This window comes from Puma concolor, chromosome B3 (genome assembly GCF_028749965.1).
Source record: "Puma concolor isolate L17-30 chromosome B3, mPumCon1.1.hap2, whole genome shotgun sequence".
In the NCBI taxonomy this organism is placed as follows: domain Eukaryota; kingdom Metazoa; phylum Chordata; class Mammalia; order Carnivora; family Felidae; genus Puma; species Puma concolor.
The window spans coordinates 143,730,754-143,757,590 of record NC_141672.1 but is presented as its reverse complement, the minus strand read 5'-3'; the positions used below and the strand labels follow the sequence as shown (position 1 = coordinate 143,757,590).

Genomic DNA, 26,837 nt, shown 5'->3' with positions numbered 1-26,837 from the left:
ACTTAGAAAGCCGGGGAAGAGAATCCTGAGGGAGGTGCCCTTCCCCACCGGGAACGGATTAAGGTGGCCAGCAAAGACGGACGCGGGCAGAGAGACGCGGGTGTGCCCTGCTCCCAGCAGCGTCGTCTCTGGGGAACCTTCGCTGCCTGGCTTTGGCTCAGGTAAGGGGTGTGGACGAGGGTCCCATGATGCCACCGGGAAAAAGAGCCAAGAACATCCTTTCTCCAAAACCCTGTCCCACTGTCACCGCCTCTGTTTCTTCCTCTGTCCAGGCAGTTCTGCCTGCCACCCTGGAGGTTCTGGGCAGTGACCTTCAAACAGGTCTACGTTCAAAACTGACTCCACTTCCAGGCACCAACTTCCCGCCCTCTGCTCCGTGCAGCATCTACACGGCAGGCTGAAACACCCAAATCAGAGTGCAGCCAAGGACTTGCAGCCACGGCCTTCTGGAAGAGTGCTCTCCAGGAAAGCTGTGTTCTTGCCACATCAGCCAGCAGAAGGACTTACAGAGAGAGAAAGGGAGTGAGCTCGTGGTTTCCTGTTTGTTTGTTTGTTTGCTTTTTACATTTATTTATTATCTTGGGAGAGAAAGGGCACGAGTGGAGGAGGGGCAGAGAGAGAGAGAGAGAGAGAGAGAGAGAGAGAGAGAGAGAGAGAATCCCAAGCAGGCTCTGCACTGTCAGCACAGAGCCCGATGCGGGGCTCGATCCCACGAACCGTGAGATTGTGACCTGAACTAAACTTAAGAGTTGGATGCTCAATTGACTAACCCACCCAGGCGCCCCTTGGTCTAATTTTTATCTAGAAGTCAAAAGGCTCTCCAGTGGCTGATCTGGCCCAGCCTCTACATCTCCTGCTTTACCGGTCTGTTATGCCCTAGGGGCTGGGTGGCAGGGTGGTTCAAATGGATGGAGTGTGGACTCTGGACTCAGTCACACCGTGGGTTCAAATCCCTTACAGGTGCGAGCCCTTGGGAAAGTGGCCACCTTTGTGAACCTGTTTTCTTGCCTCTGAAATGGGTCTGGAATGCTGTTTCTTGCAGGGTTATTGAATTCAAAGAGTCTAGCCCCATGCCTGGCCCAGAGCAGGTGCTCAACAAACATTGGTTTTCTTTTTCTTTCTTTTGCCAGATTCTGGGAACCCGAGCCTGAAGATCTCATGCACTCAGGCAACATTTCAAAAGATCTTCCTACATTCTCAAATCAACTTGGTAACTATAAATATGTATTAGGAACACACCCTGGTGGAAAAATTTTACTTGGGGTTATTTCTTGATGAGGGTTTTTTTTTTTTTTTTCTTTTCAATTTTTTATTCTTTGTTTTCTTGGTGAGTTTTAAGAGAAACAACGAAGCATAGAGAATGTACTTTTGTAAATGATCTGTAAACACTTGGCACAAAGCTGAAATTTTAGGTGAAATGAGAAGGAATTCAGGCAAAAGTGCCATACTTATTCCTCTGAGGGGTTTCTCAACTCTCAGATCAACATTTCCAAGGGGATTTCCCCACATGGAGTTTTAACAACAACACAAGCCCCAAGTCCCCCTGGTTTATGCCAGTGATCTGTCATGTTGCTTTTTTTGCTCAGAACCCACCGGGGGCTCTGCCTGGCCTCTGGATTAAGTCCAAGCCTTTGGACACATTCCCAGATCGGCCCCGACCTACACCCCCAGCCCCATCTTCCAACATCCCACCTGCACATCCTACCTTCCAGCCACACCAACACCGCCCCCCCACCCCCCCCTGCCCCGCCCCGCCCCGCCCCGCCCCTCCCGAGTCTTCAAACGTGCCTGTTCTTTCTGCCTTTGCATGTTCTAGTTACCCAGTGGAATGATCTTCCTCCTGCTCGCGGTCTGCTGGGACCCTGCTAAATACCACCTCCACCAGGCAGTCTTTGCACACACCCCCGCCCCCACCACGTTCCTCACTTCCTGTCCTCATGTCTACTTCTCTAATATTCCTTCTGGCTGAGGGCTTGCTGGGGACAAAAACCCTGTCGTTCCCCTTTAGATCACAGAGTTTAGCACATGGTAGGTGCTTGGTAAATGTTTGCGGATCTGATGAAGGAATAAAGAAACGAATAAGGAGATTTGTAAGAGAAAAGAGAATCCAGGGTGGTGCAGGCCTCTCCCTGGATGGACTTCACAGCCCTTTGGTACCCAGGTAGTAATGATAACCATGTGTTACACAGCACAGAGCACAGCTATAAAAAAAAAAAAAAAGTAGGCTCATAAACCCATTTCACGGGCCATGAAACCAAGGCTTGGTCATGGAGGCTGTGCCTCACTGGGGCTAGGAGATGGTGAGTCATGCTTCCTGGGATCCTGAGTCCTGTGGGTTGAAGTAACGTCCTCCCCTTTGCCTCTGAGCCCACTTTGGTGGGGAGCCTGTGGGAAAAAGAGCAGCTCTGTGTTTCTGTGTTCCCCTAGGCCGAGAAGGTGTCAGGGCAGAAGCTGGCCCACGCACGGGAGCAAACCTAGGACTCTCTGAGGCCACCCGGAACCGAGACCCCCACCCTGGGACCCAGCACTCTCCACCTGCTAAGGGTGGGCTTCCACAGCCCCTCTAACAGGACACCAAAGTTGCCCACTCCTTGCGCCTTGGGTGAATCCAACATCATTAAAAGCAGACCCCCGTCTTCCCCGGATCTTAATCGGCTAAGAAGCAAAGTGACAAGTTTCATCGTATGTGAGGTAGCAGGATGGGATCTAACCATGTGTCACAAGTCGGAGAGTGGGGGATGGCAACGGGCCATTCAGGGAAGAGAGGCAGGACCGGGCAGATAAGAGATCTCATCCAACCAGACAGATAACGGGGCTAAAATGACAAAGGACCTAGAAGCCATCGCTGATGGGTCGAGAGAGAAAGGAAGAGCATATTAAATTTTAAACAAAGCCCACCCCAGGGAAACCTCCAGCCTCCCTCTCCCAACCCGCGCCTCTCACTTCCAGAACAGGTTCATAGAGACAGAAACGTCCGTCCCTCCTCTCAAGGGGGTGAGTTTCGTGTTTTTGTTTTTTTGTAACCCGACGGGCAGCAGCTGGCATGCTGTGTCTCTGGGTGGGGCGGGGGGCGCCAGCCTGGGCCTCCAGGAGCCCCGGTGGCCTTCCTGCCAGGCCTGGGAAAGGAGGGCAGGTTGGGATCGGGCCTCGGACGGGACTGGAGGGTGGAGGGCGGCTGGGAGCCACAGCAGAGCAGGTGCAGGGAAAGAGTGGTGGTCAGCCTGCATGTGCCAGATCCAGGAGGTGGGCACCAGCCTGGGTGTCACCAGCGGCGAAGAGGAAAGCTAAGAAGTCGGGAAGGTCCTCAGCGGCCACACCAACTAAAACTACCATAAAGAACATGCTGACACGGAGGAGGAAGAGAGCCGAAAAGGGGGAAGAGTGTGGAGCTGGAACAGGAAAGCCCGATTTAGCCTAAGCAAATGCTACTTCCTCAGTAATTCCATCAAACCTCCCTGCGGTGTCTCCCCCCCCCCCCCCCCCACCCCCTGCCATGGTGGAGGAGTCAGGCTGCCAGGGCTGAAGGTCTGGGCAGATGCACTCCCTCCGGGACAGACTCTGGGGCCTGGATAGGAAATCCCCCCCCACCCGCAACCCCAAACCTCAACCCAGGTCAGGACGAGCAGCCTTGGTCTCTGGCGTTAGGGTAGGATGTTTGTTTTATGAGCATCCTCTTAGAAGAAAGGCTTCGAGAAATTTCCCCAAGAGACTCTGGAACCCTCAAAGCCAGCACTGTCCCGGGCATTCTAAGGATGGGCATCTTGGGGCTTCCCACCTGCCCAGATGCCTGCAGTCAGAGACTCTTAAGAAAGGCCTCAGCCCTCGAGGATGGGAGGGCCACTTACTCTTAACAAACAGGGGCTCAACATTTGGAAAGGGATGTCGGAAAAACACACAGCCAGGTTTTAAAAGAGAATGACTTAAGTCTTCACCCCAAAGGAGTAAAATCTGCATACGGTCTTTCTGGAGGGCAATATTACCTTCTAAATCAAGAGCCTTTAGAATGGGTCCTCGGCCCAGGGATTCCCTTCTAGAAACAAGTCCCAAGGAATAATCAAGGCCGTGGGCAAAACTGCCCAAGGATGTTTGCTGCAGCATTCCTTAGAAGAGACAAAAAGGGGAGAGAATGTAAATGGAGGAGTCTGCTTATATGTATTATGGTCCGTCTGCTCAGAAGATAGCCCTTTAAAGTGAGCTGGAGGGGAGGGGCGCTCTGCAATGTATCGAAACGTGGAATCACTATATTGCATACCTGAAGCTAACACAACACCATATGTTAACTGTACCGGAACTGAAAATTAAAATAAAAAAAAATGTGACTTGAAGGAAGAGGTTTAACTCGATGAAAATTTTAATCACATATTGTTAAGGAAAAGCAAAAAATGGGAATGCCAGCTGGTGTAGCCACTCTGGAAAACAGTATGGAGGTTCCTCCAAAAACTACAAATGGAACGACCCTACGACCCAGCCAGCAATGGCACTACTAGGCGTTTATCCACGGGATACGGGTGTGCTGTTTCGAAGGGACACACGCACCCCCCATGTTTCTAGCAGCACTATCGACAATAGCCAAAGTACGGAAAGAGCCCAAATGTCCATCGAGGGACGAATGGCTAAAGGAGATGTGGTATATATATACAATGGAGTATTAGTTGGCGATCAAAAAGAATGAAATCTTGCCATTGGCAACTACATGGACGGAACTGGAGGGAATAATGCTAAGTGAAATTAGTCAGAGAAAGACAAAAATCCTATGACTTCACTCATATGAGGACTTTAAGGGACAAAACAGATGAACATAAGGGAGGAGAAACAAAAATAATATAAAAACAGGGAGGGGAACAAAACAGAAGAGACTCATAAATATGGAGAACAAACAGAGGGTTGCTGGAGGGGTTGTGGGAGGGGGGATGGGCTAAATGGGTCAGGGGCACTAAGGAATCTACTCCTGAAATCATTGTTGCACTATATGCTAACTGATTGGGATGTAAATTTAAAAAAAAAGATGTATATGCTTTAATAATTAAAAAAAAGAAAGAAATTGGCAGAGTGAATAAAGAAAACAGGACCCCCCAAAAAAAAGGAAAAGCAAAAAAAAAAAAAAAAAAAGGAAAGAAAGAAAAAAAAGCAACATGAAGGTACACACGGTATGATCTCATTTGAATTAAAAAATATATGCTGGAAGGGTATATAATATACTAAAATATTAATAATTATAGATGGTTTTTGCTCTCTTCTTTTTGCTTGTTTATATTCCCTAAATTTGCTGCAAAAAATCATAAATCTCTTTGTAACAAGAAAAAAAAATCAATAAAATCTATTTTCTTAAAAAAACAAAAGGAAGAGATCCAGGAGTCAAGAGACCTCTCATTCCTTGGACATTCAAACCTGGAGTGGAATTGAAAAAACAAACAAACAAATAATAATAAAAAAACCCAAACCCTGAATGGAGACATCTTAAAACCACCTAAGAATATTTTCAACAAGGGGTAGTTTCCAGTGAAGGGGAATGAAAATCTCCAGGAGGCCTGAATGAGTACAGGGAGGGTGTGAGTCATAAGCAAAGAGCCAACTCCCCCAGAATAGCCAGAAGTCCACTTTCCTGGCTTCGAATAATTGTCACCAGGGGAGGAAGAGGACAGCGAGCCGAGGGGCCAAGGTGCGAAAAGGCAAAACAAATGTTACTTTTGTCCTTCATGGAGGACAGGGCAGTGGCCATCTCTTGAGACAGTATATTCAAAAAGGAGAGAGAGAGAGAGAGAGGCCAGTTCCTGAGCCGAGATTTATTAATCTACCTGGTGCTAGGGAATGAATTTTGACCACCCAGGTACAAAAGCTCTAAAACAGGGGTTTGGAAGAGAAATTCTCACAAGCCTTTGTAACCAAAGCAAAAGAACTTGGCTGACGTTACATGGAAGTTTTTCTGGAGAATGAGCTAGAACACAGGCAGATAATGGACGGGATTGCTGGGGAGAGTTAGTAAGAGCACAGAGTGTACCATTTACAGAAGTTGGCCTTTGTCTAAAGAGAGATGACCTACAGCGCAAGGAAGGAAAAAGTCCATGGGACACACTTAATTATTCAAGAGTCAGGAAAATCCACAGAAGCAAAATGGCAGACGTCTACGTTTCTCGAGTCCTCTTTATGATCGAAAGCTTTAAAGTCTACCTCCAATATCAAAATGTGTCCATTTGAGGAACGTTTACCGGGCGCCTCTTATCTGTTCACGCGTTCAGCAAACAGCTGGGTACGAACTTCACGTGGGGACAGCTCTGTGACGTTCAGGGCACTTCCACGTCCACCAGCCAGACAAACAAAAACGGACAGGGTGGGTCATTAGGATGCATCCCTCGTAAAGACGCCAAGTAGCACAGTGACAGGGAGTTGGAAGGTCGGCTCAGACCCCGGGATCCCAAAGACTTCTTACCCCCACGAGCCCTGCTTCTTCCTTAAGAAATGACGACTCCAACTCTGCAAATAAATATGACACCACACCCCAGGGCAGGTGGTGCTGGATGATTTTTGTATCTCTTAAAGACATCGAATTCTTCCCCCGGGTGAAGCCGTACCTATAAATTACAGCCTCGTATTATATACGGCCAACACCTTTAGCTTTGTTCTCCTATAGCATTTCTCCTTGACAAAAAGGAAGCAGTCAATACTCTACTTTGAAAACAGCAGAGGAGGTGTTTCTGTGAGACAAAAAAAAAAAAAAAAAAAAGAGAATAAAGCGAGCAAGCACTTTTCCTTCCCTTTAATTAAAGGGATGCCATCCCATCGCACCTCTCGATAGAAAAGTTGAAACAGAAATTTTTTTTTCTTCCAGAATCTTCTAAGTACCCAGTGCCTTTAGCCCGAAAAACTTCTCTGCCATATAACAAAGCGAAGGCACCAGCTTAAGGCACCAGGAAGTGTTCCCTCGGCACCTGGCAGCAGCTGGTACCTACCTGAGGCCAGTCCGCAGACAGTAATAAAAGCTCCCTTGAAATAATGTGAAGGTTCAGACACTCTGATAAAAGCTGGGAACTTCAAAGGTAGGACTGCAAAGCCCATCCCTAATCCTCCTCGTTGTGTCTGATGTGGCTGGCTGGGTTCTGGGCTGGCTCCACCACCTACTGCCTGAGCTTTGCCCCATAGGCATTTGTCAGCCAGCGAGCCAGCTGGGGGAGGTGGGACAGAAGTGCACATCCACTCCCTCGGGAGGGGTGGGCCTCAGGCCACGGTGTATGGGTCACTGGGCTTTGACCAATGAGATGGCACCTCGAGATAAAGGACGAAAACCAGAAAAAAAAACCCCAAAACAAGAAGCTGATCTACAGACAGGAGCCCAACGGTTCTGGAGTGAGAACTGGACTCAAGGCCAGTTTCCAAGGCTCTGTCCATGAACTTGGGCAAGTCATTTCGGACTTCCAGCCCTCAGTTTCTTGGTCTATAAAAATGGTAACCTCACTGGGGGTTGCTGAGGGGAGTAATAACTAAAACAGCCTAAGTGAAAATGCAGAGCAAAGGTGAGATTCTTCTCCCCTCCCTTCTTTCTTTCCTCCCAAACTTCTTTCTTTCTTTCCAAATACATTTTTTTAAGTTTGTTTTTGAGAGAGTGTGCGTGTGAGAGGGGAGGGGCAGAGAGAGACAGGGAGACTGAGGATCCGAAGTAGGCTATGCGCCGACAGCAAAGAACTTGCAAACTAGGAGATCGTGACCTGAGCCAAAGTCAGACACATAACCGACCGAGCCACCCAGGTGCACCTCATGCACTTTTGATTTTAATAAATATCGTCTCTATACAACAGAGACTTTTGAATAAAAATCCTCTCTGTGTACTGTGTGCTCTATCAACAGTTATCAGAATATCTGTTCCCAGTGTCACTTCTCCATAGTAGACTTCCATTTCTCTAATCAGTAGTGGGATGGTTAAGTGCCATTTGTATTTCCTTTTCTGTGAACTGCCCACGTTCTTAGCTTATTTTAAAAATTGAGTTGCGGGGCTCCTGGCTGGCTCACCTGGAGCATGCAATGCTTGATCTTGGGGTCGTGATTTTGAGCCCGGCATTGGGTGTAGAGCTACTTAAAAAAAAGATATAAAATATAATAAATAAATAAACAAAACATTAACAAATTGAGTTGATGGTCTTTTTCTTAATGATTTGTAGGAGTTCTTGAGATATTAAGGAAACCAGTTCATATCTACGACCTATGCTGCAAAAACGGTCCCCTAGTTTTGCGAACTAGCAGACTCTTTTGACTCCATTTATGATGATGTTAGCCACACAGAAATTTTTTACTTGCATACAAGTATATTAATCTTTTCCTTTATGACTTCTGGGTTTTAAGTCACAGTTAGTATTTTCCTGAATTCATTTTTTATATTTACCATCTCTAAGCCATCTGAAATATATTGTGTTATAATGTGCTCGTTTTTTTAGAAGGCCATCAAGTTGCTGTCCCAAGTCACAAATTTTAAAATGCCATCTTTATGTCATATTAATTTACCTTTAATTGACCTCTAAGTCCCTTGGCTTTTTTCTCTTCCAAATCCTGCCCAATTGCCTCACATCATGCTCTTTCTCTCCATGGTCCTCAGACGCCTTCGTTCCGTTTGTGAGCCAAGGGCTGGTCCACATTATCGTGACTGATAACCATACAAGCGGTGGTGAATTTCGGCATCTTAGAACAAGTAGAGACCTTAGAAGCATCCTTTCATTTCATAGGTATGGACGCTGAGATCCAAAAGGGTGAACTAGACTTGTCCAAGATTACAGGGTGGGTTAGCGCTTGGATTTTTTTTCTTTAATTACTACCCAAGAAGAGGAGAAGAATTGATTTTGCCGTAAATTCTGCTCAATCGATAGGGATCTACTAAGCCACTACCACAACCAACAGGGAACTAGGCATTGGGGCTCCAGAAATAAATAACAGCTCTGAGTTTTCAAGAGGCTCAGAGTCCAGCATGGGGACTAAACACACACACCTATAGACTAAGCGGTAAGGGAACAGTGGCCAATGGATGTGGAAGAACAGGTCAGTTTTGCAAGGGACGGCATGGGGAAGGCTCAGAAGATTCACCGTTTTTAACTGGGCCTGGCGTGACCAGGACTTGTCCAAATGTGAAGTGAAAGTATTTGGCAATAGGGGAACAATGAGACAAAGTGGGGTGTCTGGTGGTATACAGTCAGGAGGGAAGTAATCAGGCTTAGCGTTAGCTGTGGGTGGACTTTCAAAAAAAGTTCCTCTGAGGATCTGTGGTCATTGGCAGGCCCTCAAAACTACACGCTAAGAATTATAAATAAATGGACCCATCTGGAGGGCCTTAAGGTGTCTGTTGTAGAAGGCAGCATATCCTCTGTGGAAGAATGTACTTTCATCCCATACCTTGAAGAATTCTCACAGATAGAATTCTAACAAACATAAACTTGCAATCAAAAATCACGAGACACATACGGAAGCAAGCCCTCAAGAGTGGGAACCAGCAGAAGCAGCACACAACAGAACTAGCTATACCTGCAAACACTTCAGGTATTGGAATTACTGGATACAGAGTACAAAATAAGTATGTTTAATGTGATCAATAAAATGGAGAATTAAAAACACAACTAAGGAGTAAGAGATTATTTAAAAAACACAAATCACCAGGCATATTAGGAAAGGATAGAACAGAAACACAGCAATAAAAAAATATAATCATCCAGGTTAAAAACCCAAAGCCAAGGGGCACCTGGGTGGCTCAGTCGGTTATGCGTCTGACTTTGGCTCAGGCCATGATCTCACGGTTGATGAGTCTGAGCCCCACGTCGGGCTCCATGCTGATGGTGCGGAGCCTACTTGGGATTCTCTCTCTCTCCCTCTCTCTGTCCCTTCTACATGTGTGTTTGTTCTCTCTCTCTCTCTCTCTCAAAATAAAGAAATAAACTTAAAAAAAAAAAAACAACTCAAATCATGAGCATCAAAAATAGTAACTGCAATGGAAACACATCAAATATATTACAATTTGTGAGTTAATACTGATACTAAAAATACCTCTGTGGACGGACCAAACAGAAGATTAGAGATAACTAAAGAGAGAATTAAGAAGCTGGAAGACAAGTAAGATATTCCCCAGAAAACACTACCAAAACCCAAAAGATTGCAAATGAAAAAGTTAAGAGACATATAGAAATAAGATCAAAACACATCTAACTGGAGTTCCCAAAAGAGAGGCCAGAGAGAGATAATGATGGAGAGACAATATTCCAAGAGCTAATGGCTGAAAAGCCTCCAGCACTGATAAAAGTCACCAATCTTTGGTTTCAGAAAACCCAACGAGTCCTTAGGCAAATAAAATCTAATCCACTCCTAAGTAAATAATATTGAACTGCAAAACATACAAATGAGCGCATACCCACACACATGTAAACCACCACCACCACCACCACCAACCAGGGAGAAGAGATTACCTACGAGGAACAATAACTGTGCCACCAACTTCTCAACATCAACAATGGCCAGAAGACAATGGAAAACTATCTTTAAACACTTAGGGAAGATAACTGGCAAGCTAATGTTTTATACCCACTAGAACAGTAACAGTAAGGATGACATAAAACGTTAGCCAAACAGGAACGAGAAGTTTACGATGAGAAGATCTTCACCATATGTTGTGATATCAGAAAGTAGGTCTGAGATGCAAGGAGAAACGTTAAGTAAGCAAAATGGAAAATATGCAGAAAATGAAAGCAAAGGCTAACTGTATAGAACATTAAAAATAAATGCCCGGTTTGTGGAACTGAAGAGAGAAACACGATGCAGCTAAACCACGGGGTGACGACTGCATGTGTCCCAACAGTGACTTTACAGAAAGCATTCCCAAGGTCCTTGCATTATTTGAGAAGAGATAGACACCAACTAACTTTAAATCTTCTGCAGTCTGCAAGCATCAAAAGAATAGAAACAGAGTGTGTAAGCTGCAAAGCAGTAAAGAAAAAAACAGTGAAGGAAAGAAAGGGAAAAAAAAAAAATCTTTTAATCAACTTAAAAGAATGAACAGCCCGGCTGGCTGAGTCAGTAGGTGGAACGTGCGACTCTTCATCCTGGGGCTGCGGGTTCGAGCCCCCTGTTGGGTGTAGAGATTGCTTAAAAATAAAATCTTTTTTTTTTTTTTTTAATTAAAGAATGAACAAAGAATCCGAAAAAGAAGAAACAGAAAACACAAAATAAGATGGTACAAAGAAATCCACATGTATCCAAAACTATAACCAATGTAAACCCAGCTCTGAACTGTGTATAGGAGACATGAAGACAGAGATAGATACAGGACAAGAGTCCTGGCCTTGCAGACTGAAACCATAAGCACAGAAGGGGAAAAAGTAGCAGAGAACCATGGCCGAGGCACCAAAGTGTTGGCAGGAGAGGAGGGAATGGCAGAAAACAGTAAGTCGTAAGAGGAGGGCCCAGAGCGACGAGCCAGTATTTGCCATGGAGAAGTCAAGTAAGCAGAGGCCACAAAGGGACTGCCAGGCATGCTCAGGGGGTGGGCCAGGGGCCTCTGCAAGAGGAGGTAGGAGTGGGGGTTGAAATACTCTGCTGTTTTGGAGCTGGAGAGGAGAGAGGGAGAAGAAGCAGGGACAGAAAGGGTGAACTCTTCTCTGTGAAGTTTTGGGTGGAGTGACACGGGAAGTGGGCTGGGGAGAAGCAGGGCCAAAGAGGAGGGAGACAGGTGTGTCTGTATCTGTAGGCAGGGAATTAGGGCACAGGGGGATGTGGGGTGCTCAGGCCTAGGGGGGCAGCCAGGGCAGGACACAGGGGATCTAGGGATGGGGTTGATGGTAGACATGTTGCCCCGGTGGGTAGGCATAGGTTTCCCAGCTTGGCGCAGGGGTGTTCAAGGAGGGAAGTGCAGTGGGGAGATGGAAGAGTTCAGAATTTCCGAGGTGACCTGCTTCCCGGTAATAGCAAGTCCACAGCGAACTTGTGGTCTGTGGCTAGTGAACGGAGCCCTGATGGGAGAGGAGGCATGTAAACTCGGGGGCCCCACGATCAAACATCGCAGGGTGGGGCTGACCTACCAGCACCACCAGCTTCCAAAGGGAACCTGATGCTTTTCAAGAGGCCGGCTTGGTTGTGGTCCTTTTGAGGACATTCTGACGTGGTGCATAAAACCACCACTGAAGTTCAGCTATTGTTTCTTACCGAACACCTGCAGGATAGCCTCCGCATCTGGAACCCCGTTCTTCCATGGCTGCCCCACTGGGAATGGGATGGGGTCATAGATGGCATTCGGGCATGACCAGAAGACAAACCACACTGAACCAAGAGTCATTACAGAAGTCATAGTTTCCCCTGTCAATCTGGAGGGTGGACATTCCCGCTTTCTGTGGCGATCCTTCCTATCTGACCTTGATTCCCTATTTATTACACACTAAGGGTATGGAACGAAGAAAGGGAAGGTGGTCGGGCTACATTGAGATTCCCTGGTCTCAGCTTCTGACTTTACTGAAAATCCTCCCGCTTCCAACACCTCTCTCAGTATTCCCAAAATATACACACAATAGAGCATATATATTTAATATCACAGACGCCTTTAGGATGACGGTTATAGAAGACAGAATTAAAACCCCCCTAGAGGTCAACCCACTTCTAACAGTCCTTCCCTCCATTTATAAGTATATAAATTATAAAGATCACACACACTGATAAAAATTCAAATAGCACAGAAATGAATTAAAGAGAAAACACAAGGCCTCTGTACTTGGGGGTAAGGCATTAGGGATGGGGGAAGGGTCAGGTCTGTGAGCTACACGCATTAATTAGTAAGTAATGAGAACCAGTCCATTTTACCTTTGGAAGCTGCCGATTCGACATACATTTTTGGCCCTGCTTTGGCTTCTAATATCCTTTAATCCACCCCACCCCTTATTCGACAGTGCACTTCTTCAAGCATCTTCTGGCCGAATCTAGAATCTTTCATTTAGCTTGCAGTGCGCAGCTGTCTTGTTTCCTAATTCTTTTTTCTAAGCAAACAAAATGACTTAGGCCCAAGAGTGACACAGACTCTTGTGGGCTAGCCTGGCAACCTGGGGAAAAACTTTTCTGTCTTATGCATGAGCAGTTGGGAGACACCTGGTTTTTTGTTTTTAATTTGTTTTGAGGGAGACAGAGAGAAAGTGGGGGAGGGGCAGAGAGCGAGGGAGAGAGAGAGAATCCCAAGCAGGCTCCACGCTGTCAGCGCAGAGCCCGACGCGGGGCTTGAACTCATGAACCGCGAGATCATGACCTGAGTTGAAACCAAGAGTCACGGGCGCTCCACTGACTGAGCCACCCAGGCGCCCCTGGGAGACACTTGCTTGTAACCTAGGGACCTTTGTCATCTCAATTTCCATTCTCCTAAAAGTGCTCTCCCCTAGTCCCACCTGCCCTGCTAGGAAGTTAGGTTTTGTGAGCCGGGACTCTGGGGCCCAACCGTCCAGTGCCAGGCCTGGTTCTGACACGTGACCTCCAGAAAGCTATTCATCCTAAATGAGTGGATATATGGAAAGTGTTTAGGATGGTGCCTGGTCCACAGTAAGTGCTGTGTAGGAAGAGAGTTGGGTGCAATGAGCTAAGAAAGGCATTTGCCCCTAGTTCGGGCAAGTCGCAGGTCCCTCTGAGGCCGGCAAAAGCTCTGGATGTTCTCCCCAGCAAAGCACGCACACGTCCACACAACACTCTGCACGGCTGCACGTGCACAAGCGGAGCCCTCCCTCCCCCACCCTCCCCAGACTGCAAGGCTCAAGCACCACTGGCCTTGGCCCTCTGGTCCTCTCCACACTGATGTGAGGATCTCAGGCACAACACTCCGTGGCCATTCTTAAAGTATTATGTTCACAAGCAAGGAACTATTGAGCAACTCCCTCGTTTTAGGTTCCGCTTTTCGCAGAAATGGTATACCTTTCTTCCCCAAAGCCCTTCTGACCCTTGAACAGTTTTTCTCTCGATTCAGGCCAAATCCTCCCTGGGTCACCTTAAGACAATCTCTCTGCGTGCAACAAAGCCCCACACGCTCTTTTCGAATTATTCTGATCCTTCCCCAAAGCTCTGCCGGTCTGGCCGCTCTGCAGCATTTATGGGAAGTCAGACCACCACACGGACTAGCGCCTGCTGGGGGGGGGGGGGGCGGGCCCACCAGAGGCACCGCAGAGGTGGATGCTGTGGACGCCCAGGCCCTCACTCTTAATAAGCTTGGAAACAGCACACACCAGCAAAAGCCAGAGATGACAGAAGCCAGAAGGAACTTTGCGAGATGATCTAATTCCCTCATTAACCAGAGAAGTGACTCTCCCGTGGTCATCCAACTCATTCACAGCCAAGCCGAGAATCCCCCCACCTCCCTCCCCGTTCAGAACTTTGATTCCTTTGGCATTTCTCAGACTTTACCACGCAGGTGAGTCGTGTTAGAATGCAGATTCAGCAGGTCTGCTGAGGGCCAGAGATTAGGCATTGCTAACAAGCTCCTGGGCGGGCCGGGCAGACGATGCTGGTGCTGCGGGTGCAGGGCCCGGGGTTTACATCAAGGTTAACGGACTATCCCACCCTGGCTAAGGCCTCTTCACCCACCTTTTCCCTGTGGCTGTTTAAATGCCCTTTCTTCGGGAAAGCCTCCCTTCCCTCATCCTCCCTGATTATCAGCTCCCATAGCCTCTGTACTTTTCCCTTTGAAGCGTTTATAACAACTGTAATTAAAGAGTATTTGTGTAATTATTAGTTCAGTGTCTGTCTCCCAGGGAGACTACAAGCTCCATGAGGTCGGGCCCAGCACAGAGGCTGGTAAATCACACCGTCAATGAAAGGGTAGCTGTTGTGGTCTGGAAGAGCCTGGACCAGCATCCTGGATCAGGAAGGGAGGGTTTACACGTGCGGGAAACACTTTCTGGAGCCCTCAAGGCCAACAGCGACACTTCTAGCTTTAAAATCCCCGCCGGTTTCAAATCAAATACGTGCCAGCCGAAATTGAAGTCGAAACGCATACTTAAGAAAAGAAAAAGTCTCCTAAATCTTTATCAGGTGCAAAACAGTCCCGACCTGGTGCTAGCCACTCTGCTCGGGGGACAGGGAGGCCTCCCAAAGAAGCATCCCTTCGAGTCTGCGTTGGGTGAATGGTCTTCGAGCGCGGTGCGGGTCCCGGCAAAGGGAAGCAGAGGGCAGGCTCCCTGACCAGCCTCGCTCCACTGCAGACCAACAATTTCTTTTTCAGTGTTTCTGCTGCCATCCTTTCGAGGAACCCCAAAGCTCTGAATGCTCAGCTCCTTGGTGTGGGCAGGGATCCCTGACCTCAATTGTCACTGTAGGGAGGCAAAATCTGAAGTCAGTCAGCCTGGGTTCAGGTATCAGCTCTGTGCCCCTGGGCAAGTTATTCAACTCCTCTGGGCTCTAGTTTCCCCATCTGCCAGACGGGAATAACGATTTACTACCAGCACCTGCAAGGACTAAGGGACACGATATACACAAAGCATGTAGACAAGCCCGGCCCAAGACACCCTGATTATTATTATTCTCCCGCGATCCAGTCCAGTTCAAGATGTCTCTATTGTTCTGCACAATCTCCACCCAGTGGCTCCACCTATGCAGGATCGACTCTTCCCAGCTGCTCCTGCCTTACCTGTCTGGAGCTTGTTTGAAGCCATGACTCACTGCAAAACTCTGCAGGTCCCATCAATCACCTCCCTGTCCCCACCTCTGTGTGTCACTCGTGGGTTCCTACTGGGAGGGAGGTCTTTTTCCTAATGCCCCGTCCACTTATTCACCAAGGATTATCGAGGGCCCACCATGTGCCAGGCCCTATTCTGAGCACAGGGGCTTAGCCACGAACACAGACCTCCTACCCTCACGAGCTGACATTCCAGTAGGAGAGCTAACCCACGAAGAGACATCGGTTCAGGTCTCTGGCTCTTCCTTACACCCCCGTTCTTCTCCGCAGACCAATCCTAAATAAATCACACACAAGAACAGGGCACGAAGGAAGCATTCTGGATCAAAAAGTGCCGAGTGTGACTTGGGAACATCCCGAGAACTAAACCGCTTGCCTCACTGAACTGGCAGACTTTGTTCCTGGTGTCCCTTAGTAGTCACACTGGCCCGTCAAAGCCTCTGGAATAGTATGTGTGTAACAGAGCTGGACAATAAAGTGCCCGGTTTACCCGTCTCATGCAGGGAGCATACGCCCACGGTTTCATGGTCTCGGAGCCACACTCTCTGGACAGAGCCTGATTCGGGATCCCCAGCGAGAACAGAGGCCAAGGCCTTGTGTTTAAAAGCACCGGAAATGGACTCTGAAAGTTCTGGTTCAGGTACTGGCATTGCCACTTAGAGCACAGCCCCAGGCATGGAGCTTTTCTCATGCCTCAGTTTCTTTTAGGCCATCTCTACAGTGTCTTCCGGCTTTGAAGTCTCAGGGTTGAGACCAACCATCACTAACACGAGACTCAGCAGATGCAGAGATTCCTTCAGTCAGCAACATGAGCCCCTGCCCTGGGACCTGGTGGGGGAGCAAGCCCAGTGAGGAGCCTGTGGGGAGCATCCTCCGGGATACACCTGACTCCTCCTTTGTTTACTTCCTCCCTTCTACCTTCGAACTTGAGCAAACTCAGATGGAAATATCTCCGGGCCGCAAGGCAAACCTAAAATAGAAGTTGTGCAAAACCTCTGGTGGTCCCATTAGTCTCCCTTCTGTCCACTCGGAAACCATCCCAGACCTTGTCTGTCTCCTGGTCTCTAGACAGCGAGCCTAAAATAAGTCTCCCCGGTAGGAAATGCCTGGTCGGGATGGAGGTGACCCAAGTACAGAACAAACGGCCTGCTGGCCGCACACCACAGGACAAGGACTCACCTAGGAATCTGCCCAGAGAAGAGTGAGCATCTGTTCTCACTTCAACTCACTGCGTCTCCCTCCAGGCGAGCCTGGAGGAAAGAAAATGTGACCCAAATGTCCAACACCCCCCTACTCAAAAGAGAGCTGCTCTCTCCCACTGCCCTCATGTGAGGAAGCCAGGTCCTGCAGGTTTCTGGAGCACTAATGCAGCTGGAACTATAGGTGACCAGTTAGGGCTCAAACAGGTGCTTGGCACAGGGTGACATGTGGCCCATGGGCCGGTTGACAAAACCACCAAGAAAGCTCTAGAAAACAATATTCACTTAAAACAAACAAGAAACATACAGTCATGCTAGGTCTCAAAAATCAAAACCAGACAGGCCCATGGCTTGATCGCAAACACTAAAAATACATGTTCTGATGTCTAATGGCAATTAGGGGTGGTTTTCTTCCCTTCTCCCACAAGACCCGGCAGGTCTTTTAAAGGCCCCTGATAAGAGCACAACAGGGATGCAGGCCCAGGGGCCCTCTACTTGGCAGAAATGAACTTTGACTGGTTTTGCTTACACGTGTACAAAGGCAGGACTCAAAGAGTAGCTTCAAAGTTGGCTGGGTGACCCCCCAAGGGTGCAAAGTCCCGCTTTGCACACCTGTGGGGGAATTTCTGTGACTCTCCCAGGCACCCACGGGACCCGGCTACCGTCCCCTCCAGGTCGACACCGGCTAGGAGTTTCCATTTTGCCCAGAAATAAAGGCGTTCAGAGTGCCCTTAGCAGTTAGGCGCTCGGCCCGGCAGCCCGAAGGTGGGCCACCAGGATGGCCACTCACTGGACCGCTCCGACGGGGAAGGACGGGCACCTCGCAGTGTCCCAGTGAAAACGCACCCAGGCTACGGCTCTGCCTTCGCCCCAACCAACGCAGAGCTGAGAGACAGATACATTAAGGACCGTTTCGGGTTAGTTAAAACCCACGCAAGCACCGCCCTGGCCTCTTAAATCTTCCCAAAGTACAGCTCAGACTGGAGGGAAGCAGTTGCTGCGACCATAAAAGTCATCTTAAAAGGCAAGTTGGAAAAAAAACCCCGATACGCACTAGTTAGCAAGTCCGCAGTTAGGGGGGCGGTGGCACTAGGGCCGGGTCTGTGGGATCTGCGCGCCTGCAGGGGCTGCCCCGTCGGTACCCGGGTCCCCGCGCCCAACCGGCAGCCTCGGGGGCCCCCCCGTCTGACGCCGGCGATCACACCCCACAGCTCCGTCCAATTAGGAAAATGACCGCGAGGAGACGGCGAGTGGGCAACGAGGAAGGGGAACTGAGACTAGGGAGGCTAGGGACAGGCCGTGGGGACCCCACCAGCCGGCGAGCACCTTCAACAGGTCCCCGGCCCGGGGCGCCCCGACGCCGGCCAGGCGGGGGTCCCGCAGCGCACGACGTGCGGCCGCCGGCTGCCCTCGGGGGGCACCCCCAGCCCCCCCCCTCAGTCCGCTCGGCCCTCCCCCGCCACCACCACCCCCCCCCGGGACGGCGGGGACGCGCCGTAACCATCCCCCCAACCCCCCCCCCCCCGCACCGGAGAATAAAGTTTGTGGGCAGCCGCAGGGGCGGGGCGGCGCGGCGAGGGGGTGAAACTTTGAGTCCCGGGCCGGGTGCGGGGGGAGCGCGCGGGGCGCCGGGACACCCACGTGCGGGCCCGGGAGCCGCCGCCGCCGCCGCCTCCCCGGCCTCCCGCTCCGCCGCCGCCGCCGCCGCCGCCGCCGCCACCGCGGCGCTTTCCTTTCATTTCTGCTTCTCTCTCTCCCTCTCTCTCTCTCTCATTCGCGCGCTCTCCTCGCTCTCGCCCTCTTTCGCTCGCTCCCTCCCTCCCTTCCCCCTCCCCCCCCCCCCCAGACGCCATCTCTCCCTCTTTCCCCGGCTCTCCCTCTCTCCCTCCAGCTCCCCGGCATGAGGGAATGTGGAAGTGAAAGGAAAAGACGACATGTTTGCAGCGCGGCGCGGGCCTGCGCGCGGCCGTCCCCGGGGAGAGGCGGGGGGCGGGTCGGCCGCCGCCGCCTCGACCCACCCCCGCGCCCCCCGCGCCCCCGCCGGCGCGCCGCCCGGGGCTGCGGGGCCGGGGGCCGGGGGGCCGCGCGGGACACTCACCCTGGTCCGGGCGCGGCTCCTGCGCTGGGGGCCCTCGGCGGGCCGGGGCCGGGGCCGGGGCCGGGCCGGGGGCTCCTGGCTGCCCACCGCCCGGGCTGCTGCTGCGCGCCCGCCGCCCGCCTCCACGCGCGCCCGCCGCCTGCTCCTGCCGCCCTCCCTCCGGCTCCTCTCTTTCTCTCCCTCTCTCTCTCTCTCTCTCTCCCTCTCTCTCCCCCCCTCCTCTCTCCCTCTCCTCTCTCGCTCTCTCTCCCTCCTGCTCGCTCTCTCGCTCGCTCGCTCTCTCTCCCTCCCTGGAAGAAGGGAATGAGGCAGGGCTGACGTGAAGGGATGCAAAACAGCTCCTCCTAACCCAGCTCGCAGAGGAAGAGAGACAGAAAAGCAGCCCTTTTATCTCTCTTTTGTTTTCTCACTTCCTTCCACCCCCCCCTCCAGCACCCCCCTCCTGTCAGCCCAAGTTTTCTTTTCTCTTTCTACCGCAGAGAGGATTTTTCTTCCTTTCTTTCTCTTTCTTTCGGTTCAACTCTCCCACTCAAATTGAAAGCCTGGAGGGTTTTCTTTCTCCTTTTTTTTTCTTCCCTCTTTTCTTCCTTCTTCCTCCTTTCTTATTTCTCTAAAAGGGTTTTGTTTGCTGTGGGAGTTTCGTTTGAAAATCAAGTCACGCCTTTTTTCCTCCTTTTCTTTCTCTCTCTCTCTCTTTTTTTTTTCTCCTCTCAGCAGAAAAGGGGAACAAAGATTAACTGAAGCGGGGGAGAGGGGGAGCGTCTGAACCTCGCATGGAAATGGGGGGCCCGGCCCTGCCCCGCACAAAGGGGGCCCGGGGGCTGCGCGCCCCCTCCCCCCTGGGAAGCCCGGGGCGTCCTCCCGAGAGGAGGGTCGGCGGGGGCGGGGGCCGCGGCGGCGGCGGCTGGGTGCCGGCTCCTTCCGAAGTGCGGGCGGGGGCCGCCGAGTCCGCCCCTCCCCAGCCAGGGGTGGAAGGCTGGGTGTGTTCTTTACTTATATATTTTTAAAGTAGGCAGATGGGCTTGGAACAAACATCCCCGCAGAGCACTGAACTGTAAAAGAGCCTTTAAACAGCTGTTTGCAGAGCCCTGGACGGCCAGACTCGAGGGAGCGGCGCGGGCTGCGAGCGCCGGGGCCGGGGTGGGAAGGGGCTCGGAGGAGGCGCTGGGATCGCCCCCCCCCCGCCGCGCCTCCGCCCCCCCCCCCCGCCCCCGAAGGCTCTCCGATCCCGGGGCCTGGGCCGCGCCCCCCACCCCCACCCCGGGAGCGAGGCTGGGGGGCGCCGAGGCGTGGCCGTTCGCGGCGCGGGGGGTCGGGCCCCAGGCGCCTCCCCGCGGGGCCGCGGGCTTTGCCACCGCCTGGCCTCCCCCCGCCCCCCCCCCCAGACCCCGCTCCCCGGGCAGGCCGGACCTTCGGCTTCCAACCTCCCGAACGCCCGCCACTCGGAGCCGCTTCTCGACTCCGACGCTGGGCCGGTCTGGAGTCCTCGGACTGAGCCGGGCAGAGCCGCCAGGAAGGGTCAATTATTCATGGGGCGCCTGGGCGTGCTCCCAAGACCTGCTCTGCTCTCCGCTTCTCCGGAGAAGTGGGGAGAAGGCAAGGGAAAAGTTCCCTGAGCAAAGTTGGCCACATTTCTCATTTTCCCAAGTAAGCGTTGAGCACCTGCTGGATGCCTGACCCACGGACGGGGGCTGCCGCCAAGGGGCTGGGGAGAAACGTGAGGTCTCCGTGGGCCCCCAGGGTTTCCGCAGGAAACAATGCCGGAGCGGGCTGCAGCCCTGGACCGGGTCATCGAGAGGAAGGAAAGCCTGAATCCTCACCCCTCCCTCTTCTCTTCCTTCCCCTTTTCTTCCTTCCTCCCGGCTGCTTCTCCTTGGCTCCACCCCTTCTCCTCATCAATTCCTCCCACACTTCCCTGCTCTCCCTGGCTTTTCACTGGAGGGTCCCTTCTCCCAGCGGGGAGCAGATGCTGAGCCCCATTGTCTCTCCCCCAGTGACTGCAGCCTCCCGGGGACGGGACCTGCCACTCTTCACCCCTCCCCCCCAGCCCAGAGGCCCGGGCCTTTAGAGACTGGAGCCCCAAGGCCACTGCCCCTCGCCCCACCCTAAACCGGCTCCCGGTGTTGTGAGCAATGACTCCAGTCGCTCAGAACGTGGTTTGTTTCTGACTGGGAGTGAGAAGACAGTAGCCGGAGACTGCTTCAGCCAGGGGGACACCATGGTTTTCACATCAGGGCACTGAGCCCGGGATGACCCCAGCGCACTGGCCCACTAAGCCCTCTAAATAGGATAGAAGGGAAGCCACATTGCTGTCATTATTTATATACTCCCCCCTCAGTGCACCTCAGCTGTGTCCTCCAAACAAAGCAAAACGCAGCTCCGATCATCAAACATTCATTTAACAAATGCTTACCGAGTCCCTACTCTGTGCCCGCTCCTGTGCTGGATGCTGAGGACCTGGCCGCCAGCACACGTGGCCCTCGCTTAGGCTTTGTAGACCCGCAGGGGAGGGGAAGAAGCCAGGAGGCCGGCAACCGCAATGCCATGAATGAACCAAGGAGGCACCACAGAGCGTTCTTGGAACGGGGTGATCAGGGATGGCTTCCTGCGGGAGGTGACATCTAAAAGTAGGCCTGTGCCAGGCAAACGCATGGGAAGGTACAGCCTGTCCAAAGGCCCCAGGGCAAGAGAGCACATTCTCACAGATTCTTGGAATAGCCACAAGTATTTGCTGCAGTGTGGAGTACAGTGGGGGAGTGGGGAGTGAGGAAGGTCAGGGCACACAAGTCAGGGAGGGGCGAGTGGGGACCGTGTCAGGGCACAAGTCAGGCAGCGGGGCCCTATCAGCGAGATGTTCAAATTTTAGCTTCTCCCACTTGCTAACTTCAAGAACTTGGGTGAACAACAGTCTCAGTGAATAACTTAGACTCGGTTTCCTCGCTTGTAAAATGGGGTCAAGAAGTCTTGCGCGGTGCAGAGACGGGGTCTTGTGTCTTAAGGGCGAGGGGCTCACTGGCTGCATATCCTGGGCAAGTTGATGTAAGTTTCCCATCTGTAACATGGGGATGAAAACACCTGACCCCCAGGGTTGTTGTGAGGCTTAACTGAGCCCATGCCTAGCGTCTGGTGCATAAGTGCCAATACCTCGTGACTTTTATTCATTATTATTATAAATCGGGGAGTGACTGCCAGGGAGGTGCCCTTACAACCTGGGAATGACTTTACGTTCTGGGCCGAAACCAAAATGACTCACCGTGTCAGAAACGTGATGGGCTCTCTGTGGAGGAAGCATTCCTTCAAAGATGCCCTGTGTCCCAGTGGGTTCACTGGGACTGGGAAACGCCTAAAGCCTGCTCAGGACGGCCAGGACATCCTGGATGTCTCGGAAATTTCACATCCTGGAAATGGGAAGACTGCAGTTGCAGAGGCCTGGCCTGCTCCGTGGAGTTGTGGCCTGCCTGAAGAGCAAACAAGAATTAGAAGAGGGAGGCCTCATAAAATCCAGGAGGGCCCCTCTGAGCAGACACCTGGCTGTGTTTGCACAGCGAAGAGAAGTAGACACAGAAGTTCACACTGAGGGGGGGAGAGGGAGAGAAAGAGATTATCGACTCCTCCAGAGCCCGAATTAAATCTCTTAAAACCTCTCAGGCCTTTGCTTGGGTTCCTCATTCCCCCAGCAACCTGCAGATGAACTTGGCACCAGGAAAACGCCCCCCGGTTGGAGGCAGACACCAACGTTCCAGTTCCTGCATTGTAAACATTTTATACTTCTATTATTTCTCTGTGACACAAGTTCATTGTGAAAGAATTTGAAAATCAGCTAAGCCAAACTGAGAAAGAACCCCCTGTAGAGACATTATATTTTGGTGTATATTCTTGGGTGTTTTATACCCACATATCCACATGTAAATGCACATCATAATAAAACTCCAAAGTCAATCTTGTTAAACAGATGAATGATTACACACGTAAATATGTTATTTTTACAAAATTAACAAAAATGGCATAACCCTATACCAACTGAATTACAACCACTTTTTAAAAAAATTTTCTTTAATGTTTTATTCTTGAGAGAGAGAGAGACAGAACACGAGTGGGGGAGGGGGCAGAGCGAGCGAGGGACACAGAATCATCGGAAGCAGGCTCTAGGCTCTGAGCTGTCAGCACAGAACCCAATGCGGGGCTTGAACCCACGAGCCTTGAGATCATGACCTGAGCCGAAGTCGGACCCCCAACTGACTGAGCCCCCCGGGCGCCCCTACAACGATATCTACCCAGTGATAGGCCACAAATATCTCTCCCTGTTTAGAAACACAGGGTCACTGCTAATGAATGATGCCATTCCATATATACATATATGCATGTATCTTAATTTGTTTAAACAAATTAATTGTTGCACTGTAGGATGTTTCCACTTTTATGAACCTACTATGATAAACAGATTTCTACAGTCACCTTTACGCCAGGTAGATGTCGTATTCTGGTCATCCTTTTGCATACGAGGAGACTGACGCACAGAAATGTTACAAAAAACCCACAAAACTTCCCAAGGTCACAGCTATGGGGCGACTGAATCAGAGTTTCTAGTTGGGATTTCTTTCCAGCAAGTCTGTTTTCTCCTTTTCTTCTTCTTCTTTTTGTAAAGTTTATTTTAAAACGGTGGGGGCGGGGGGGGGGCAGAGAGAGAGGGAGAGAGAGAATCTCAAGCAGGCAACGCACTGCCAGAGCAGAGCCCAACGTGGGGCCCGAACCCACGAACTGTAACATCATGACCTGAGCCGAAATCACTGAGACACTTTTAACCTACTGAGCCACCCAGGCGCCCTTGTTTTCTCCCTTTCTTTAGAGTAACTGTGCTCTCCACCTACCTCCCTGATACCTTTTTCTCTCACAGATTGCCGGTGAGAACCGGTCTGGGCAGGTGACCCACTTCCTTCTCTGGCACCTTTTTAATTTCATTAGGGTCCATGTCTGGGGGTAGTTGGGAGGCCCGAAAGCAGGTAATATGTGAGACGGGACCCGTGGCGCTGTAGTTCATAAGTTGTAAAGCTTATGTGAATGTCAGGAGCTACCAGCAAGGGCCTAGATACACAGTCAGACCTGCCAAGACTGTTCAGCCAAGTCCCCTCTGCTTCCCCAACCGAGGAAGGAACGCCAGATTCCCATGAGAGAGGAAGAAATCAGCAGTTGTGAAGCAGACTCAGTAAACGGAGGCCTCTCCTGGGCATGCCATGGTTGCCTGCCTAGAGCTGAAATGGGAAGGAAGGTTTGTTATTATAAGGTTTACTAATCCTCATGATTTCCCCGAGGGAGGATGCATTCATGCCACAGGCCTTCCGAATGTTCATGCCCATTTCTGAAAATCTGAGGAATCTTGTAAGCTGAGAAAAGGGATGAAACACAGCTCTTCAGTGTCTTGATTGATGTGTTCACCAGAGTAACCGCTTGGAGATTAGCAGGTGAATATTAAAATGTTTCTTTCATTGACAGAACAGACATTTAAAAAATATATCAGTGCCTTTGCAGTGTTCAACATCTGGATTTTTAGTATCAAACCTCCCGACTGGAATCCCGCCAATGGAAGGCGTAGGACCCCAGGGTTGAATTAAAAGGGACTGTGGAGAGCGGAGGTGGACGGACGGGCTGGATGCCGGGAGACCCAGAACGGGTGGAGGGTCACTGAGAACGAGGCTAGGGACTGACGTCCCACAGAAAATGGGCACCCACTCAGGGTCCTCAGAAGTATAGTAATAATTTAGGAATCACCAGGGTTTGCAGGGCAAACCCAAAGAAAAGCAAAAGTCTGTGTGGACACGTGGGGGCAAACATCTGACATTTGCAAAATATTTTCCCAGGAGGAATGACAGGGTGCCATCGAATAATCCAGCTCCTCTGACCCCTTCCTTGTGACCGATGGTGCACATCTGCGTGAGTTAATTCCCATCATCGCTTGGATCCATAACTTCACTGGCCTTATTTGCAAAAATATAAGAATAAAAATATGCCCAAAGAAACAAAGGCCATCGACCATAAACAGGAAACTGCCAGCTTCACCAAACAGTTAAACACAAATACATAAAAGCCACAATGACGACACGTATGGCTATGGGAGGGCTAATCAGTACACAGCCTGGAAAATAGACAAGTTTCAAAGCTACTTTAATTCAGTAACTTTCATCCTAGAAATCTGAGAGAAATGGGTGCATGGGTGTCTTAGTCATGTTAAGCATCCGGCTCTTGATCTCTGCTCAGGTCTCAATCTCAGGGCTGTGAGTTCAAGCCCTGAGTTGGGCTCCATGCTGGGAGTGGAGCCTACTTAAAACAAAACAAAACAAAACAAAACAAAACAAAACAAAACAAAACAAAACAGCACACTGGTGTCTAGAAATCGGAGAGAATCAGCAGGGTGGGGGATGCCTGACTGGCTCAGTCAGAAGAGCCAAACTCAAGTCACAAACTTGAGTTTGAGCCCCATGTTGGATGTAGAGATTACTTAAAAATAAATAAGTGAACTTAAAAAAAAAAAAAAGAATCAGCGAGGTGGACAAAAATGTATGTTAAGGGTGTTTATCAAAGTATTATTTATGTTGGCAAAGATCGCAGACAAAAAAATAAGGAGAAGGAAGGAAGTAACCTAAGTATTCAACAATGAGGAAATGTTTGAAGAGCCTATGGCATGCACATTTGATGTAGTAATTTTTGGCTATTAAAAACCATGTTTTTGAAGAATATTTAATGACATGGGAAATGTTTGTAATCTGCGCGAGATACAAAATTGCATAGGCATCAGAATTATATTTTTGTACAATTTTGCATATACATATAGATTTATCCCAAAAAACACATATAAAATGCTGGGAAGGAAACACAAACAACTTTCGAGAGTTATCTCTGTCTGTGGGAATTATAGGTGATTTTTATTTTCTTCTTTGACTCTTAGTCTGTTTGCCGAATTTCTATGCTGATAATAATCTTATTTTTTTTAATGTTTTTTAGGGGGGAGGGCAGAGAGAGAGGGAGACAGAAGATCAGAAGCAGGCTCTGCGCCGTCAGGGCAGAGCCTGATAGGGGGCTCGAACTCACAAACTGTGAGATCGTGGAATCGTGACCCGAGCCGAAGTCGACGTTTAACCGACTGAGCCACCCAGGCACCCCTGATTATATTATTTTAAGCAATGAAGATCTCCTCTCCTTAGGCGACAGTGAAAAGACCCAGGCCAGACCCTCAAGGGGCTTCCAGTCCCTAGAAGCGACAGGCAAGCAAACAGGAAGTTAATTCTGCAGGACGCAATTAGGTCTCCTCCCTTGGGAACGTTCGAAGACCTAACGGTAAAGAGGAACCAACGTTTTGGTTGCTGCTGGTTTGGGCTCCGGGCTGAATAGACCATCTATTGTGAAAGTGTATTGTGCACAAGGAGAATGGGGCTTTTTATGAAGGGAAATCAAGAGGGTGCCCGGTGGTAGGGTGGTAACTGCTAGGCGCGGGGAGGAGGAGGCAGGCCTGGGGGTGGTGGGTGGGCCGTGGGCAGGGCTGCTCTGAAGGCCCTTCCGAGGCGTCCTCCCGGCCTACGTGCAGGTCACGGTGTCCAGGACTTGCCGAGTCCTTGGCGCTGTGTTCATCGACAGGAGCTCAGCAAATGTCTACTGTCCCTCCTAAGAAAAGATGAACGAATAAGCATATGGCATCAGGGATCACGCTCGTGAATTTCCTTTAAGGCATTCATTAAACATGTTGTCTGGAAAAGAAAGACTCCATTGTGAAGCCATGATGCCAAGCAAGACAGGAGGCGAATTTATAGTCTTCACCAAGGCAGCAAGGGGTGTGTGTGTGTGTGTGTGTGTGTGTGTGTGTGTGTGTGTGTGTGTGTCTGCTTTCACGTCAGGA

At 50.4% G+C, this 26,837-nt stretch overlaps 1 protein-coding gene and 1 long non-coding RNA gene across 4 annotated transcripts in view; one reads left to right on the top strand and one right to left on the bottom strand.

Annotated features, from left to right (window-relative positions):
* The window catches only part of ZNF710 (zinc finger protein 710), a 70,000-nt gene extending 49,243 nt beyond the window's left edge, over positions 1 to 20,757 (bottom strand). The window contains exon 1 of one of the 3 annotated variants that reach the window (XM_086711547.1): positions 20,615 to 20,757. The gene's annotated coding sequence lies outside the window, so the exon portion shown is untranslated. Of the gene's footprint in view, positions 1 to 18,952; positions 20,094 to 20,362; positions 20,500 to 20,614 lie in introns of those variants that run through there. The other 2 variants (XM_086711548.1, XM_086711546.1) reach the window with 2 other exon arrangements.
* Positions 20,733 to 26,419, top strand: LOC147580460 (uncharacterized). The gene is made up of 3 exons (XR_015252929.1): positions 20,733 to 24,411; positions 24,808 to 24,880; positions 26,149 to 26,419. It is a non-coding gene; the product is annotated as an uncharacterized LOC147580460 (long non-coding RNA).
* The last annotated feature ends 418 nt before the right edge of the window (positions 26,420 to 26,837 follow it).